The sequence below is a fragment of the Lipophrys pholis genome (genome assembly GCF_963383615.2).
Source record: "Lipophrys pholis genome assembly, chromosome: 8".
NCBI lineage: Eukaryota > Metazoa > Chordata > Actinopteri > Blenniiformes > Blenniidae > Lipophrys > Lipophrys pholis.
Genome location: NC_137630.1, coordinates 28,060,546 through 28,078,539, shown reverse-complemented (window position 1 = coordinate 28,078,539; position 17,994 = coordinate 28,060,546). Strand labels below are relative to the sequence as shown.

At 43.4% G+C, this 17,994-nt stretch overlaps 1 protein-coding gene across 1 annotated transcript in view; it reads left to right on the top strand.

Annotated features, from left to right (window-relative positions):
• camta1a (calmodulin binding transcription activator 1a) overlaps positions 1 to 17,994 on the top strand; it is a gene marked incomplete at both ends in the record, with an annotated part of 307,848 nt that overhangs the window by 88,395 nt on the left and 201,459 nt on the right.

Sequence of the window (17,994 nt, the reverse complement as noted above, 5' to 3'; positions counted from 1 at the left end):
TTTGACCCCGTGTTTCTGGAAGGAGTCGGGGATAAATTTTGTGGTGCGCTTAGCAGCACATTTCAGTGATGATGCACCTGATAGGTTGGCAGCCATGCAGCAATCAGTTAAATGACAGACAGACAGACTCCGAGCACAGCTGCACGGTGCAGTCTAAAGCCAATTGTGTGACAATCAGAGGCTGCTATTTTAGGTTTCCCTCCCCTTGCAGAGAACAGATTTCGGTGAATCAGTTGGCCCTCAGGCATCATAATTATGCAAAAGGCTCAGCAGAGAAAAGTTGTTTGTTCCACTATTGTTTTGACTTTCTTTCCTATCGCTTAATCATCTGAGGAAAAGTGGCTGCGGTAATATATAGAGAGGTGCGAGCTTCTGTTGACTATAAACATTAGGCTTGAAAGCAATCTGAAAGTTAGATTAGAAATACATGTATATTTACTGAATCTGGAGGTATGCAAATGACTCCCAACTTTGCAATTCAAATTTCTGTTTTACAGCCTCTGTTTTGAAATATGTGAGCTTAAAATTTCGAAACACCCCTCAACACACGGTCATGGAACATTTGTCCCTCGTACATACAGACTTAACATGTCGTTTATGCTTCAGGACGAGAGGCCCCGCCGCCGAGTTCAGGCGCATCAATCTTTGGAGTTGTTCACGGGGTAAAGCTGGAGCACTGTCACTCACTTGTTGCTCATCCTCAGGCATCAGTTTGAAGGGCAGCTTGGCTTAAGGTCTGCCCACTTGAAAGTGACCCGTGAGAGGAAAGGGCACCGGTTGACACTCCTTTCACCGGCTCGCCCCCGTGGTGGAAAAACAGCCGAAACAATTACGGGCGACTGTGAGGTCTTTCACGTAGCAGTGTCTGGAAATGTTAGACACACATAAACACACCCGGCTCACACAGTGAAGCCAAAGTTATTAAAACTAATTAACTTGAATTAACATTTAAAAAACTTCTCCTTGCCCTTTGGAGATTTAGGTTGACTGCTGTAAGTAACATAAATCCATCCAGACCTCCAGGACGCGTGAGTTAAGCCTCTGGTCAGTCTATCAATGCAAAGTGAGAAAAGCTGTTTCACTCCCTGGGCTGCACTCCCCCTCCAGCTGCACGCAGCACTACAAGTGCTCTTCGCACCCATGAAGGTGGAAGACTTATGTGTTAATCCTGGAGCCCCCACCTAAGCCCCTGTAATAAAGCACGCTCTCAATCAGGACCTGTCCCCTCCCTCCAGGCAAGGCAGCTTAGGCCTCCGCAATCACTAGCTGGTGAGCCACATGAAAGCTAATGAGCGCCTTGTCTAGACGTCCAGCACCGGTATGTGTAGCTGCTCTACTGGGAGCTCTCTAGGGTGCGAGGCAGACTGCAGGTGGAGATGATGGAGGTCTGCATAAGGCCAGCAGTCAGTCCCACCAGAGGGATCATCTGGTGACCAGCAGTTTTGCCGACCTGAATACAAAGTAGTCAAACACGCTGCTGCCGCGGCCCCGGCGGACAGCTTGAACCCATGGCTTACCTGGAGCTGAGCGCTCACTCAAAGGAGACGCTTCTGGACTTTAGAGTAAATTAATTAATGACGTCTAATTCCATGCAAAGGTCCTGTTGTTCAGCTCGCTCTCTCGCCCGCTCTAAACAGAGTGTGCTCTCGCCCGCCCTTCGTGGGCTGCTGTGGCACAAGTGCACATGGACTTGCTGCGTTTAGACGTCACATGATTTGAATTGCAGTTTGTTGACACCTGCACGAAAGAATATATATATATATAGATATATATATATCTATATATATTAAAAAGAATCATTCTGCTTTTGTGAAGTTTGCATATTCATAATAACAATTCCCATTTGACACAATGGCAGTGAACATCTATTGGAATCGAAGCAGATTTTTTACCTTGTATTTCTTTTGTCGAGTTAATACCTGTCTTATTTTCTTTTCTTTTTTTTTTTTTTAAAGGATCTGTGTTAAAAAAGAAGTAGCTATACCAAATAGTTGAGCCGAAGTGCAAAGCTAGAGATTAGCAACTAGCGGAATTTTGGCCACAGATAACAAGACCTCATTTATGTTGGCCATAATTATCCAGGTTTCCAATTATATTCAACGCGAGAACAAATCTACTCTGACTGAGGGACCAACTAAAGCAGCTCCGAGTTGGTGTCCTGGACGTTTTCAGAATCCTGTTCAGGAGAGTCGAGCACTTGTGTAAGTGTTTGTTATTCAGGTTTAATTATGTCCACGGGGCCTGGGAGTGTAGGCCAATCTACACAGTGCCTCTTTAGCCCGAGCCACAGTGGACTGGCTTGATGTCTTCCTCTTCTTCCCTCTGCACTGAATGAGCAATTAAAGGTCATATCAATTAGAGCATGTTGTGGTCTCCAGACTCATTTTGAAACAGCTTGCTCCTGTAGCGCTGTCAAGAAGGAATAAGTATACAAATGTACAACTTGGCCTTCCACAAATAAATGTTATTTCGTAAATATATTCTGAATAATACTCTGCCTGAGAGTTTGGAGTTGGAATTCCGAAAAGTTGTTCATCCATGGCCTCGGTCACAATAATGACCACATAGTCATTGCTTGTCTTGTCTTTACTATTACAGTGTTGTTAAAGCATGAGAAAAACTGGTCGGGTATTTATTTTGTTTGTGCAAACTATATCTGAAAACTGTATTTCACGAAAAAAAAAGTCGATTTTGAAGATCCCCCACAATACATAATATAATTGAAGAGTTTAGAGAATCCACAGAATATAATTGCTTGAGTGGTAAGAACAGGCTCAGCAACTGGAGGGCTCGGAAACACTTCCAGATTCAGAGTTCACTGAATCCACAGATAAAGTTCAGTAGAAACTATGGTAATAAAAAGAAGCCACGTGCAGACATGAATAGGCTGAGGCAATATTTAAAAAAAAGAGAAAAAAAAATGCTTATGTGTCCAGTTCATGAAAATTTAAATTCTTGTTTGGAAACCACACACTAAGCTCTCGTGTGAATAGAAATATGGGTTCATAAGAATTGCACATCATTGCAAACTGTTTACATTGATGGTATTTTTATACTAAACTCTTCTAAGAGTTTGTGTTGTAAATTAAACAGCCAATATTGTGACTTTTTTTTTTTTTTCTTTCACCCCCACTTGTGTCGAAGTGTAGCCCCATTTGGAGTGATTTTCTTTCAGAGTGCTCTGCAGTCAGGTAATCATCTTCAGTCAAGTTTCCCTCAGCGCTCTTGTAAAAATAAGAATATGACCACACTTCAGAATTAATCCTTTTCAGAAGGCTGTGGAGTGCTGCCTTCGGTCATGTTTTCAGTGACCCGAATCCAGATTCAAAAGGCTTTCAATGATAATTGAAAATTGAAACCATCAGAAAAATTGTTGATTCTCTTTTTGTTTTTTTCTTTTCCGTCGTTGACTCATGTAAAACCTTTTATCAGGGAATCCAGCCCAAAGTAGAGCGACATGGAACACTTTGCAGCCATTCACTGCCCAGATATATTACAGCCTCAGTACAAGAAGCAGAAACAAAATCTATTTAGACTAAATATGGAGGGTCCATATTTTCATCTCCTCCATATTGCTGTGCAAACAATCATTCACGTGGTGCCAAATGAGAGACAACGAATTGTTTTCATTGATGATCCATGAATCCTAATGAAGAAGCATGCACAAAGAGACATATTGCAAAAGGTGATACGTGCCGTTGCCATAGTGACCCCCACCACCCACCCACCCACCCACCCACCACCTTCTCCTATTTGTGTACTCCAAGATTAAATGTGTTTGTTTGCAAGTAGAACTACTGACGGAGGTTCCTCGGCAGTCTAGCAGTGAGGCTGTGCGTGTGGGGATTCCTGAAGTATGATTAGATGAATTTTAATTCATTCATTTATTCATGAAATTCAATGGGTCTCCTGTCTTCTAAGAGACAGAAAACCAAATGCCCTTGCTCGTTTCATCATCAGTCTTTGTATCATATGTAAAGAAGAAATAAATTGTTTCCAGCTCATACAAATAAGAAGAGGAGCAACCAAAGAAAGCAATATTATCGCCGAGCACAAACATGATCATGGAAAGACAAGTGGTTTTGCATCAGTAGCCCACATTAATGGTGTGACACAGTTTTTAGTTTGTTTTCGCTGATAGCAGGCTGTTTGTGTTGATGACAGGTGGTGTTCCGTCTGCAGACCCATTTCACACAGAATGTAGAAATCTCGCGCCGCTGTAATGTGAATATAGTAATAGATTGCAGGCAACTACGGTGGGTCTCCGGGATAAGAGGTATTCTGGTGGGAGCGTGGTATGAATAAATCAAAAGATGCTATAACATATACAGCATAGGTACAGTTTTTCTACAACACCCAAGAGGAAAGTCGTTTGGGACAGACAGCTCATCAGTGGCTTTCCTGGTGATTATCATAATCAGACTAGACCTGAATGAGCAGTATTAGCCAGAGACCACAACCTTCCACCAATCATCACCCATAGGCCATTAAACCCAGGTCCTCCTGTCTCTGTGACGAAGCACAAACTAGCCGTACGCGTAGCGTACTGAGCGCCACCCATCATTACAGGGAGTAAAAGTTTTAGGAATGCATGCACTTTACATCAGACCTTATTTAACTCTTTTTAATTAAATGGTATTTTCATTTTGCGCGATTTTTCACCCTCGAGCTGAACGAAAGTGCCGCGCTGCCCCTCTGATTTATACTCTGTGTACGGCCAGAAGTGTAGTCATGGGAAGTGCGTGCATACATCAATATGTGTCAGCAGCCTCATACAGTAAATTGGGTGTCTTGATCCAGCCTGCATCACCGTGGTCTCCAGTGTCCTTGAGTTGGTTATACCAAGGTCAATACAGAGAACAACTTTATGAGGTAGTTTACAGGGGTGAGTGATATGACTGTTAAATAACAGCACGGTATTTCAGGGTTTCTTTTTTCCTGCAAAATCAATATTCGTCACAATATGTATAAATATTGAAAATAATAAACCTCAATGAAATTTATTGTTCATTTAAAACATTGCATACTTCAAACTTTTCTCATCTTTGCCTTTTCGGATCAATTTAAAACTCATTGAATATCAATAAAAACATCAGCTACGTAATAGTTCTCTCCTCTTGCGGTAGTTGCTCCGCTTTAACTTAAGCGGTGTGTTTGCGAGTACCTGTTTTTGTTGACATTTGCCGCCATCTGAAGCACAGTTCTAGGCACCAAATGTTAGTTATCTCCATTTTACGCACTTAACCCCAGTCATCCTGTATCAGGCTCTGAGCTCCCCCCCCCCCAAAAAAATGTGGGATTCTGTGGTGGCTGGTGCTGCTGCTCTGCTTAATATGCTTCTCACGCCACACTAAATGACACCAAAACATGATAGAGAGTCTCCGCAGAGTTATTTCATGTTCCCACAGCTTAGATACTGAGAAACATCAAACTGAAAGGACCTTTTTTTTTTTTTTTTTTCCCTCTCACATTTTGGCAATTTTAGCATCGTTGAACGAGCGAGTACAGTTTCTGTTGCTGTATAATTTTGTTAAAACTAATTTTGGAAAGTACACCAGTATTATCATGAACGATATGATTTGGTACACCCACAGTAGTTTCTTTTTCTATTTTTTTTCCCCCCCCTCTACTTTTTTAAAAATGAAAATGTTAAGTCATCTAAACAAGATGAATGGATTTGCAGCTTCATTTGAAGCCTGGAAACACATCGCCAGACCCAGTTTTTGCTACGAGTAACATGTTGCAACAGTCTGTTGTGCGAGGGAACAGCCTCTCACTCATCTCCACATCAAACAGCTACACGAGCAAACTGCTAAAAAAGAAAAACAAAAAACTCGCAGCGTGGCTTCAAAGAATGGAGCTTCACAAGTCTTCTTTTAGTCTAAATGTGTCTGTTTTTAATCCCTTTTGAAATTGTCAATTGTGTGTAATCATTTATAAGCAAGGTGCGTTTTGGCTTTTCAGAAAACACAAAACAAGCAAACTAATGTTTTTTTTTTTTTCTGTTCCTCTTTTTCATGTCTGCGGATCCTCTTGGGCTGTCACTGTCGTCAACAGGTAAACACTTGTCTTTTTTACCCCCCCTTTCCCTCCTCCACTCTGAAATATTTTGTGTTATACACAGATGATAAAATACCCCAGGCACCTGGAATGGTCAGATTATTTTCCTGTCAAACTCCCCTTTGCCTCCCTTGACCAATCATATTTGATGTTTGCCACTGAGTGCCAGAGTGCCGATGGGGTCCCCTGCTGTCTAAACAAGCCCCAACCCCCCACCCCCCCGACTGCGCAGCCCTCTCCTGCGCGCTGTACTGGAGAGAAAAGGGCAGGAGAGCAGCGCTCAGGCGAAACAATAGCACCGTGAGGAGATGTCAGGCCCTGGGAGCTGTGAGGTGGATGATGATATGAGCCCACTGGTGTTGTTGTTTCTCACTCTGCTGAATGCTAACACACGGACCCCTGTGGCTGGGCGTCGACCCACTGCGTGGTCAGGACCCTGGCGGTGGTGGTGGGAAGGGGTGGGTGGGATGTAATGAGCCCAGTCTGGACTGCTGAGCTGTGGTCTGCCGGAGCAGGTTTGAATGTGTGTGTGTCTGTGTGTCTCTGTGTGTGTGTGTGTGTGTGCGTGAGCGTGTGTGTACTATAAGCTTGCATGTATGTTTTAGTATGCCACCGTGGATGCAGAGTGCCCTCCTCCTGTGTTCCTTGTTGGTGGATATCAAAGACTTGTTGTAGTGTGACTCCACTCGTCTGCAGCCTCCTGCTGCTCGCGTCCGACACCGTCCATAAATTTTAAGGCTTGATTTCGCTGCCACGGGCTCATGCAAAGATGGTGGAACTGACATTTTGCCCATTTTGAAACAATCCGGCCCTATTTTTAAACCCATCTGATGTCATATTTTACTGGTCAATATGAAGACAATGCCGAACATTTTGAATTGCATTTTCACAGCCAGAGCGTTTCCTTCTCTCTTTGCTTCTGTTGCATGTGAACATTGAAACACAGAACTATTTCAGAATAATCTATATGTAAAAAGCAAACAACTTTTATAATTGGCAAAAAAAAAAAGATCCATGTGTTTACTTAAGAAATGAAATCTTGACTCCAGAATAATATTTAGAATTATTTCAGCCTGTCTGCTCTTCACTCTCACGTTGCATCATGGGTGGGTGGACTCGAGGTTTGAGGTTCTGGTAATTGCATTTGAAGTTTTGTCTCACTAAGATGAGGTGGGTCTTCAATCGTGTCTGCATGGTGTACTTTTTATCCACTTTTTTTTCTTCTTTTTTTTGTCTTTTTCATACTTTTGTAAGTGAGCCTGGAGGACAGCCTGCTGGCAGGCAGGGATGCAGAGAGGTTTTCTCCGGCAATACATGAGTGAGGGAGACAGATGGAGCATGCCAGACAGTGGTTTGAGGATTTATCCAGATTTATGATGGGAGGAAGTAGGACTGGATGTGAACAGGGAGAGTCGGTGAGGAAGGGAGGCGACGGGAGGCAAGAGGGCCAGCGTTCAGTGCAGGATTGAGAAAGACTTGTGGCCCCCTGGTAGGGAATGGAGGTGGAAGGCGGGGCGGGGGTCCCAGCACAGTGGTGTTGTTGTTTGAATTGATTGTGTTTTATTTCAGCACGCTGCTCTGTGTATTCCTGTTTTGTTGTCTGCTGAGGAGATCGTCCTTGCCTTCACATTGAACCCCATTACATCCCTCCCAGGACTCAGAGCTGTCTTTCAGATCGCTTGATTGGCATCTGTTGAGGCCCCTCTAACACAAAGGCGTCTTGTTTTATATCCTACTCATTTGGCTTCCCTAGCCTCTCCTCTAATATTAACAATACAGGATGGTACGCTTCCTCCCTTTGTCATGTCATTTAAATAGCTGAAAATCATAAATAACATCAAAACAATTGCCAGAGTGTGATAAACATCACTGTTTATCAAGATAACAGTGCCATAAAACAAGAGGAAAATGGGTGTAGTCACAAAGAAGAAAACTGCTGTGTGAATTGATCAAGAGATAAAAGATGATGATAACTTATCATAGCAGATGTTTGCTTTCATAGGAAACATCCCTTTGATAATCTACTTTTTATTCCACGTACCATTGATGTTTACAAAGCTTCAAGGTTGTTAACTCCTCCTCAGGGGAGAGCAAAACATAACAGCCATTCTGGGATACAGGATGAAAGAAAATAGAGACGTTCTTCCTTTCTTCGCAACACTGAAAAGGTTGAACACATTTTTTTGAAGGCGCTCCGTTAGGCTATGCTCCCGCAACATTTCACAGGTTAATATAGTTGTCGGTTTGGGAAGGGGGGTGGGGGGTGGACTGAAATCTAATTCAAAACAATATTGAGGGGTGCAAAAAAGCTAAACCTTGTTTCTTGCCCCCAAAAAGTTTACCCAATTTCTCAGAACGGTAGCTGCAGTTCTGAAGCGAAAAAGGCAACGTAGATGACACATAACTGTGGCATGTACATACAGGAGTTTTATCCGTGTTCACAAACAATCTCGGCTCTCTTGAGTGGACCAGTGGGTTTCTGACAAATGATACCTTTCATCCTTCATCCATTGGTTGAGAATACATGGGGTTTGTTGGATCGGTAAGAATAAATCAATTTTCAAACAGCTAAAAAACATTGGACAAAGCTCTCCCCCTCTCTCTGTGTTTCCCTCTCTCTCTCTCCCTAAGCCTGCCATTATTCCACTTCCTTGAATCCTCTGCTATCTAGGGTAACCCTTTTCAGTCCGGTATCCCTGCTTTTAGCCAATCACAGAGAGGCTTCTGTTTGAGTCAGCCAAGGTATAATGGAGCGTCTCCCTGTAGAGGAGTCACGTACCAATGGTTTTCATTCATTTAATTTGTAAACGTCAGGGAGGGAGGGAAGGAGGTGCGGGGGGTGGCCCTCTCGAAAAGCCTTGAACGAGAAAGCATTTGAGAAAAAGAGAGAGCGACAGAGGAAAGGAAAAGAGAAATGTCATGTAGCAAACAGTGAAAAGAATCAGAGTCAAACAAGACAGAGTAGGAAGGTGTAATAAAGGAGGAGCGATTCAGTGAAATACAGAGGAAAGAACATTGGATAAAGGAGAACAAAGGTTTGGGAGAATAGTTAAGTACGGACGGTTTGATTCATTTGTGTGCAGCCACCGACGGCAGAAGGGAGAAAAATGTAAACTTTCTTCAGAAACAGAGAGCGGCTGTTCAGGAGCTGATCTCAGTTCAACAGGGGGCCAGAACTGCCCACAGGGCATGTTGTGGGGGCAGTTTGACCAGCTCATTTTGTAGGCCAGGGCTGACAAGTAAAGCCCATGGCTACTGTGATGGAGTTTAGAGACGCTGGGTGAAGGTCAAAGTCAAGGACACGATTTGGGTACCGAGAGTACGTGACAGTGACTTTCCCCCCTCAGAAGCAGTTTGGGCTGTCATGGATCATATATGGAGAGAAAGGAGTCTGCACTCTGCATTTTCATACAACAGGGTGACCGCAAATGATTTTTTTCTTTTTTTTTTTGAGAGAGAGGTTGAGATGCAGACCGGTGGGACCTGGCGGTATGTGGGATGCTTTACTTTGTCAACATCTTGATTAATATACTGACTCCCGTCGCTGTATGCTCCAAACCATCAGGGACAGCATGAGCAGCACAGCGACGGAAGAGAGACAGGGAACAAATCACGTCATGCTTTATTATACCGTGGATGTCCCAGAGTGTAGCAGCTCAAGAAATTAACCAAGAAATAAATAAATGACACTCATCAGTGCCCGAAGAGGCCAAAAAAATTAAAGAAATAAAGGATGAAGGTGCAAATTTGAGGAGTAGGTGTTCTCTCATTTGGTTTACATTAAACTATTTGTGCAGTGTAGTGCCCCTCTTTCTTTCTTTTTTCCCGCACTTGACTCATCTCTTTTGATTCCATTTGTGCAATGCAATTATGACAATCACAGTCTGGAGGATTGGCAAACAAGAGACCATCGGAAAACTGTGAATGGGAAAAACAAAGACGCTTGATGAGAGAAAGGGAATCTTAATTACAAATCTGCATGAGGATGCTTAGATCCTCTCAGCCTCAGGTAGGAATGTCACAAAAAAAAAACCCTAAACAGAATGTGATAAAACGAGGCCTGTGTGAAACTTCTACCGCCATCCATTCTTGTTACGTGAGCGAAAAGTTTTTATAGGACCTACATGTATCGTCACAGTTCTATCTCTGTGAGAAAACAGCTTGTGCTCTGGAGCGGCACGCTGCTTGATGAGCAGTGCTGCTGGTGAGAGGAGCTTTATTGTCAAAGCCCCCTCTGTCACAGCACCTCCCTGTGGCCTCGGCCTGCACCGGCAGCCTGAGCAGGGCAGGGACGCTTCCCTGGGTAAGGATTATTCTATCAAAGTTACACTTCACATAGTTCTTTATGCTGTTACTCTTAATTTCCCTGTTTCCCAAACAAAGGAGCTCCAACAGAAATTTCCCCTCTCTTTCTCTCTCTCTCTCTCTCTCTCTCTCTCTCTCTCTCTCTCTCTCTCTCTCTCTCTCTCTCTCTCTCTCTCTCTCTTTCTCTCTTGCTCTCTTTTTTTTCTTTATTCCACTTTCTCCTTTCTCCCACTCCTCAGCCCTCACAGGCAGATTGGCTTTCTTCATCTCGCCTCCTTCATAACACCGGCCATTTTCAATTCTCCTCGTTCTCCTTCAAAAAGGGCCCCCCCTCTGTCTTTTTCCTGTGCGCCCCTCCTCCCTCCCTCCCCCCCTCCCTCCCTCCACTCGCTCCACCTCACCCCGCGCCTGTCTCTCTGGGGAGTTTGGAAGGGAGAAGGGGGCAGTCATAAAAGATAAAGATGAAAGCGAACAGAGAGAAACAAACAGCCAAACAAATAAGACCCCTAAGTAAAGTAGCTTTTTCCATCTCAGTCGCGGCAGGAAAGACGCTGACAGGGAAACTCTGCTGACATGGGTGGGAATCAAAGCTTGTTATGGGAGGGGGCAGAGTGGTGCTGTATATATGAGTGTGCATGTGCGCTTAGCACACCCATTAGAAGACTAACCACCTCGATGCAGTGTGGATGAATCACTCCCGTCCAACTTGGGTAAAATAAAGACTGTTCATTTCCATATTGCTCACCCACCATAAGGAAGGTTTCAAACGGCTAATATGTCCGGGGTGAACTCTAAGACGTGCGCTTCTATGATGTATTTCCTTATGTTTTATTGTGTGTCTCAGCCTTTCTGCTGGCCCATTAGTGTATGATGGTGTCTAGTAGTGTGTGTGTATCTCGCTTCAGTCAGAGGGACTCTGTAGGATCTAATGAGGCTAGGCTCCCAGCCATTTCAGTAGCCCAGCCTTACTTACTGGAGAGGGCTGGATGAGCACAGGGCCAGGGCAGGGAGGTAATTAGGCAGGGAGTGGTGGTCAATGACGGGCCGCCCTGCACCCCGGGCCTCCGGCCTCCAGCTGCTTTGTGCGTTGTGTAGCCCGCACAAAAGGGCTGATGAGGAGGCAAGCTGACCTTCAGGCCTGGCACACGCTTCCAAGAGTGTGTACAAAAAAAACCAAAAAAAAACCTGCTGAGCCATTGGAGGTTCGGCTTCCCTGTGCACTTCCCATATACTCCTTTGCAGCAATATGTAATGTGCACGCTTCTCCTAAACTTTCAAAATCTCCCCACCCCAAAGCAGCTTGTGTAGAATTTGTGGAGCGAGTAGTGAATACAAATCAGGCACCACCATTCGGGCTTCGGCTGCTGGTGGACTTTTTCCTGAGCAGTTCTCGTGCTGCTTTTTGTTCGTGTTTTAAACTTTCATCTGCCCAGGCTCTCCTCTGCCTTTTCCCCGCAACAGGCGATGTTAGCAAATGGCTTCGTCAACTCTTTGTCCCTGCATGTTGAGTCCATTACAGACGGGGAGTAGTCTCTACGTGGGGAAGCTCAGGATTTATGGCGCTGCTGTTTGTTTTGTTGTTCCTTAAAAGTAAATTCTCATACACAATTGAAGAATGAATCATTTGATCTTTAGCATCAAATAAGTCGTTGTTGGCTATGGCTGTGACATTGGAAAATTTATTCCCTCTTTGGCTATAAAGCTGGCCATGGGCGGACAAGCGTCTCTCTTCGATGGGCCACATAAAGGCACAGGACCCAATAAAAGGAATGTCACAGGAAGTGCACAGAAAGTCATTAATAATAAATCACAATTGTCTGAAACTGACCTGGCAGCGAGCGTGGACGTAGTGGAAAAACCTCGACGTGGAGGGAGAGCACCTCTAGTTATGTCAATCACAGCCACGAATCTGGCCTTTTATTACTACGAGAAGCAATTAACCTTTCAGAAAACAGTGTCACTCAAGCCCAGACAAAAGAGCATTTTGGAGATGTTCAACAAATCCTGAGACAAATGGCTTTGATAAGGTTGATGTTAATGGTCAACCTGCAAAAATGAGAGTAAAGATCACTTACCTTCTGCGCTGTTCTGCACGCGTCCTTTCTTCACAACTGACATGGCTCCAGTGGCTCTTCCGTTATTGATACCCAACAGTTTTTACAAGGTGGGAAATCTTAATTAGTCGAGTGGTTATGACTGAATGCTTGCAGTGACAAATAACTCAATAATGTGGACGGTAGCTAATAATTTTGGTTGCATGGGACGTGTTTAGTGAAGCGTGGACTCGGCTCAGCACCACTAAAGCAGCAAATAGTATTTTAGCTCAGCAGGAACTCAACTTCCCTCTCTAGTTTTTTTTTATTTTTTAAAGAAGGCGATGTAGAGACAGCCTGATACAAAATCTTTGAGGGGGACTGTGGGAGTAACATTTAAAGTACATGACATCGATACAAACTCTAAAATAGGCTCGTGCAAAGACAGATACACACACTTATAGACGCAAAATACACACTTAATGCGGAGTATAATTTGCTCCCCCAAAAAAGCTCTCAATTTTTCCCTGAAACAGCTGGATGCAGATGAAATTGGCTTTATTACACAGCTCATGTAAATAGATTTAAAACTATGCTGTGTGAATCAGCAGGAGGGACGGCTCAGAGATACAGGCAGTCGCCATGCTTCCATCCAAGTGAATGTAATTCATGTTTGCAGGCGAGGTCAGTGCGCAGGAATGTTTCTGCTTCTATGTGTCTTAATTGGAAAGCTTCCGGACCCCGGGGTTACCACACCTGCTCATCTATCTACGGCTGCAGTGAGAGTATCCTTTATAAAAATCCAAAATGAGCCTAGAGGGTATTAAAGTGAGTGTGTGTGTGTGTGTGTGTGTGTGTTTTAGTGTGTGTGTGTGTGTGTGTGTGTGTGTGTGTGTGTGTGTGTGTGTGTGTGTGTGTGTGTGTGTGTGTGTGTGTGTGTGTGTGTGCAGACACACATTCGAGGCATTCAAAGCAGCACAAGCAATTTGGGTGTGACTGTTGTGTTTGGCTGAGGATCAAAAGATAAAAAAGGTCCTGCGAGCTGTCTGGTGCCGAACTCGATGAAATACAACATTTATGAGCTAAAAGATAGCATTTCAATCCCTCAGGTATTTTTCTCAAGTGTACAAAACAAATTATTTGTTTCTTTAAATACCAGAGGTCACTCACATTAGTAAGCAGCACCATATCAACCTCATGCAGATATGTGAAAAGTAATATTGCGTACCTGCATGCCGAGTGTGTTATAAACGATCCAGAAAATACTGACTATGAGCTTTCTTTAGGAATGACTATGTCAGCTGAAGGTGAATAGACAAAGAATGTGTATTAATTGCATCAATTTTCCCCAATAAGAAATGTAATTCCTCCTGTTTCTCTTTGTAATGCCATCATAAGAGTGATTGTGCTTATTATTGTGCTAAATACTTTCTTAATTAAAAATGAAATTTATATGGAGCTGTTGAAGTAACCCTTTGTAGCATAGTATTTAAGATATCACATTTCAGCTGATGTTAAGTCAGGACTGTGAGATTACACTTAATGGAAAACATGCAGACTCCACTCAGCAAAGCCTCTGAGCCCAGACTCTATTTTCCTGCAGTGAGACAAGACTGCTTACCACTGCACCAACATGCCGCCCCCAGAATACACAAAAGGTGGTATACGACACTGATAAAAATCTTATGTCTCTTTTGTGAAAGTGTTGATAATCCTCATTATCCTGATCCCATCTTGAAGGTCAAACAGGAAAATTACCCAGAGAAAGTTTTGGTACAGTATATTCACTCAGCCTTAAGTGAAAAGTGACCTTTGTTTGTCGTCATTTTTGATATGTTACCTCTTAAAAGGGTTTACCTTCGAGCCAATTATGCAAGCTGAGAAGAATTTCCAACTGTGTCGTAAGAATTTAAGAAAAAAAAAGAAGAAAAAGCAGAGTATGAAAAACAGCTTTGATGACAAGGTTATCCAAAGAAATGAACGGAAGTGCACTGAATCAAGTAACGTTACAAAAAAATAATCAGATTCTCCACTGATGAAATCAAACAGGTAATTTTAATTTCTCTTTACTTTTATGGCTATGAAGCGATTGAATGAGTCAGTTTTTAATTAATGGAAAAACAACTTGCAAATCTCATTTTATGAGCCAGAGCTAATGTGTGTGTTCACAGATTCTTCTTTTATTGCAAACAAGTGTGTACAGTGGGTTTTATTTAAGAGATGTTTGTGAATAATCTCAAATTTATTTAGCCTGCTTTCAGGTTTTTGGTAGTTAGATATTGAAATGCTTGGATTTAATTCATGAAGAAAGGACCTTGCTTAAGGTGCCACAAGCAGTGGGATTTAAACCTTTGTGCTTTTAGTTACAATTTCATCCATCTAATATAAAGGCCACTACTGCCCCTATGTTTTTATATAACTGGGATGATCTCTGTTCTGGACTGTTTCTTCCCTCCGCCCTGAGAATGACTTGTCATACGACGTTCCCTAAAAACTGAGTTTTGCATTTTCTACTCCGATGTCTCGCAGAGGAAATACTGAATGAAGTTTCATTTTTTTGTGTGTGTGTGTGTGCCGGCTGCTGTGTTGTAGCGCAGGGCCAACATGCTCCGATGCGCTAGCTGCTCCCTGCAGGTTTATGGATGTTTTGGCCCCGCAGTCACCACTCCCTTAAAGAGGCTCTACTCTGAGAGATTAAGACTGCCAAACCTTCACCTCTCCCTCTCCTTTTAGAGTAATTACGCAATTCTGCCTCTCTGAGCGAAAAAGGGAAAAAGGCACTCAGAATCATTGAATGCTAATTCAAGCAGGAAATTCAAAGGGGGATCTACATATTTTCACATTATGTGTACAAGGACGGGGTGAAGCAAAATAATAGCCACGAATTGCCGAGCAAGACACTGTTTGGCTCTCACAAAGACTTTTCCTCAACAAAACAACCCCTGCAAATAGGGTAGGTCTTTGAGGTCAGGGGGAGACATCGTGTCACAAGGCCTAGTTTTATTCTTTCCTATTTATAATAGATGAGTCAGAGGGAGGAAGAAAAAAAACAAAAAACGTTGCACAGTCTGACTGAGCCTTGGCAAATATTTTGGCATCTGGACGCTTAATATTTCATGAGATAAGATGATGGAGGCTAGGTAGATGATGGACACCATGCAGAGCACCACTGGTATTTGTGTCTGCTTGTTATAAATATCCTGATTTACTCCTTGTTCTGTGGCAGGGGCTTGTCATAAGACAGTCCTCCACTCCTTTTTGTGATGCACAGAGGGGCAGAGAAAGCTAGTGGGCTGACTGAGGCAATTAGGTCTATTATTAGTACGACAGTGGAAGGATTGATGCGCACAATAGTCAGTGTGTAAGCAGAAAGCCGGGCTACGTGAAGGAAATTCTAATGGTGAGAATTTCCTAGATTATATGGGCCTTCATTAACATTTTCACACATGGCTGCCTAACAAATGAGAAAAGAGCCCTGGCATACCAGCAGATTTATCACGTGCGCACAACAGCCAAGCTAGTTCCTTTTTCCTCTCTATAGTGCAGAACACACTCTGTGCTGCTCTCACAGCAACATTAGCTATGGGCACTTTGGGTTTCTTTGGCTTTTGAATAATGGGGCTGCATTACTATGATATTGTTTCACACTACATAATATATGGAGCTGGGCAATGTGTACCTGGCCGTCACCTCTGCAGTGGGGTCCCCAGCTGTACGCACAGTGGTTAAAAGCAGCGACTGTCAGTGCTGTCATTCAAATTTTTGAGAAGAAGAAAAAAATCTCTTTGACGCAACACTCCAGACTTGTTCCTAAATATTCTATCCCCTGCCTTAATTTGGCATGAATTGTCCCTGTTAAGAACTGATGCACAGGCAGGCCTCCTGCCTGCAGGGCAGGCCCACTTGAATTAACTGTGTTGCACACTTTACATTCTCTGCTCCCTGACATCTTGAGAAATGTTCCCTGGGATCTTTTTTTCCCACAGAGAAGTTCATTAGAATGACAAATAGCATCCTGCCATAAAGTGGAAAACATCAACACGGCACAACAGAAACTGCGATCTGAGGGAAGTGACATGCAGGGAGGGAAATGAATTAGACTCCATTTGATTCTATGTGATATCAGTAGCCACGGCTTTGCCATCCCATCGTTTCAAAGGTTCTGCTGACTCACTCCTGTTTTTTTCTTCTTTTCTTCTTTTTCCCCCTTTTTCAGTCACTCTGCTCTTTCCATCGGTTGGAGTTGGAGCCCTTTGTGTTCTTTTAAGTTGGAAAGCCCATGGGGCTTTTTCCCTTTAGCTTAGAACTAACATATTTGATTTAACTGATCGGTTGGATGATACTGAGAGGTTCTATTTGAAGAGTTGAGCCCGGCTCTCCCAGAGTGGTCTAATCTCCTCAATCTTGCAGGAGGTGCCATGTCAGCAGCAGCTCAGGTTGGAGGTCGAGTAGCGAGGTCAAAGTGTGCGTCTCCACTCAGCTTGTTTTGAGGATCGTTGCATGAATGACCTGTTGCTATTAGAAAGCAGGCAGTTCAGGGAGCTCTTCATCCTCTTCGTGGTTGCCCTGGCCGTCCGCCAGCACAAGCCCTCCGTATCAATAATGAACGTTTTAAAGAACAGCTTAGGCAAGTGCAAACCCACCTAATGTCCTTAAGACAAAAGGAGATATTGCCATGGACAGGGGGGCTAGAAATCAATTTCCCATTTGCCGCTTTAATTTCAGCAAGATGGGTGGAAAGATTAGGGCCGAAGGCACCTGTAAGCCCCCTCGCTGATGAGCTTTACCTGGGCATGCTGCACTGGCTGCCCTGACCCCCTGGCTAATTAAAGTTCTCAAATTGATCCACAAACAACGTGATACAGATCTGTCCTTTACCACCCTCTGCAACGCGCCTCATTGTGGAAAGTGCCCCATGATGGCCTCATAAAACAACAGTTGCAGTTGTTTCCTGACATCAGCGCCACTAACCATTAGCTTGCCTTATTTCTGATCATGGTGATGGCCATTTCCTCGGTATAATTGCCCAACGCTGCCAATAGTGGTGGCAGTAGCTTGTATTTGTCTACCTGTGTTTGTGGTTTTGAATGCTCTCCAATTTTTATTTGTGTGGGCTTCCTGAATTGACAGAGACGGCTCTTTTTATATCTGTGAACCTGAAGCTTGAAACTCAAGTACAGAACATTGGCGGCTCTGGCATATCAGTGAGACACCGACTGTGACATTATAGGATTTGGTGCACGACTTGTTCTCACAACTTGTAGCAATATTGTCAATTATTTTCAGCTGTATTTTTTTATTTATTTTTTTGCCGCCTGAATTTAATGCTATGAGAAGAGTTCAAACCCCTGAAATTCACCAACTGAGCTGCTTTATTTGGGTTGTTGATTTGTGTGTGTATTCTTTCACATGGAACTAAAATTGGAACCATCAGTAAGCCCATTAGTTTGACACCTTCTTCTCCCTGTGACACAAACATCATGCTACAATTCAGTTTTATTTGTATGTTTGTGCTCATTCACATTTATTGCTTTCTCAAGAACACTTGAACATTCTGCCAGAAGGGACTCAGGGGTCAAACCATCAACCCTGCAAT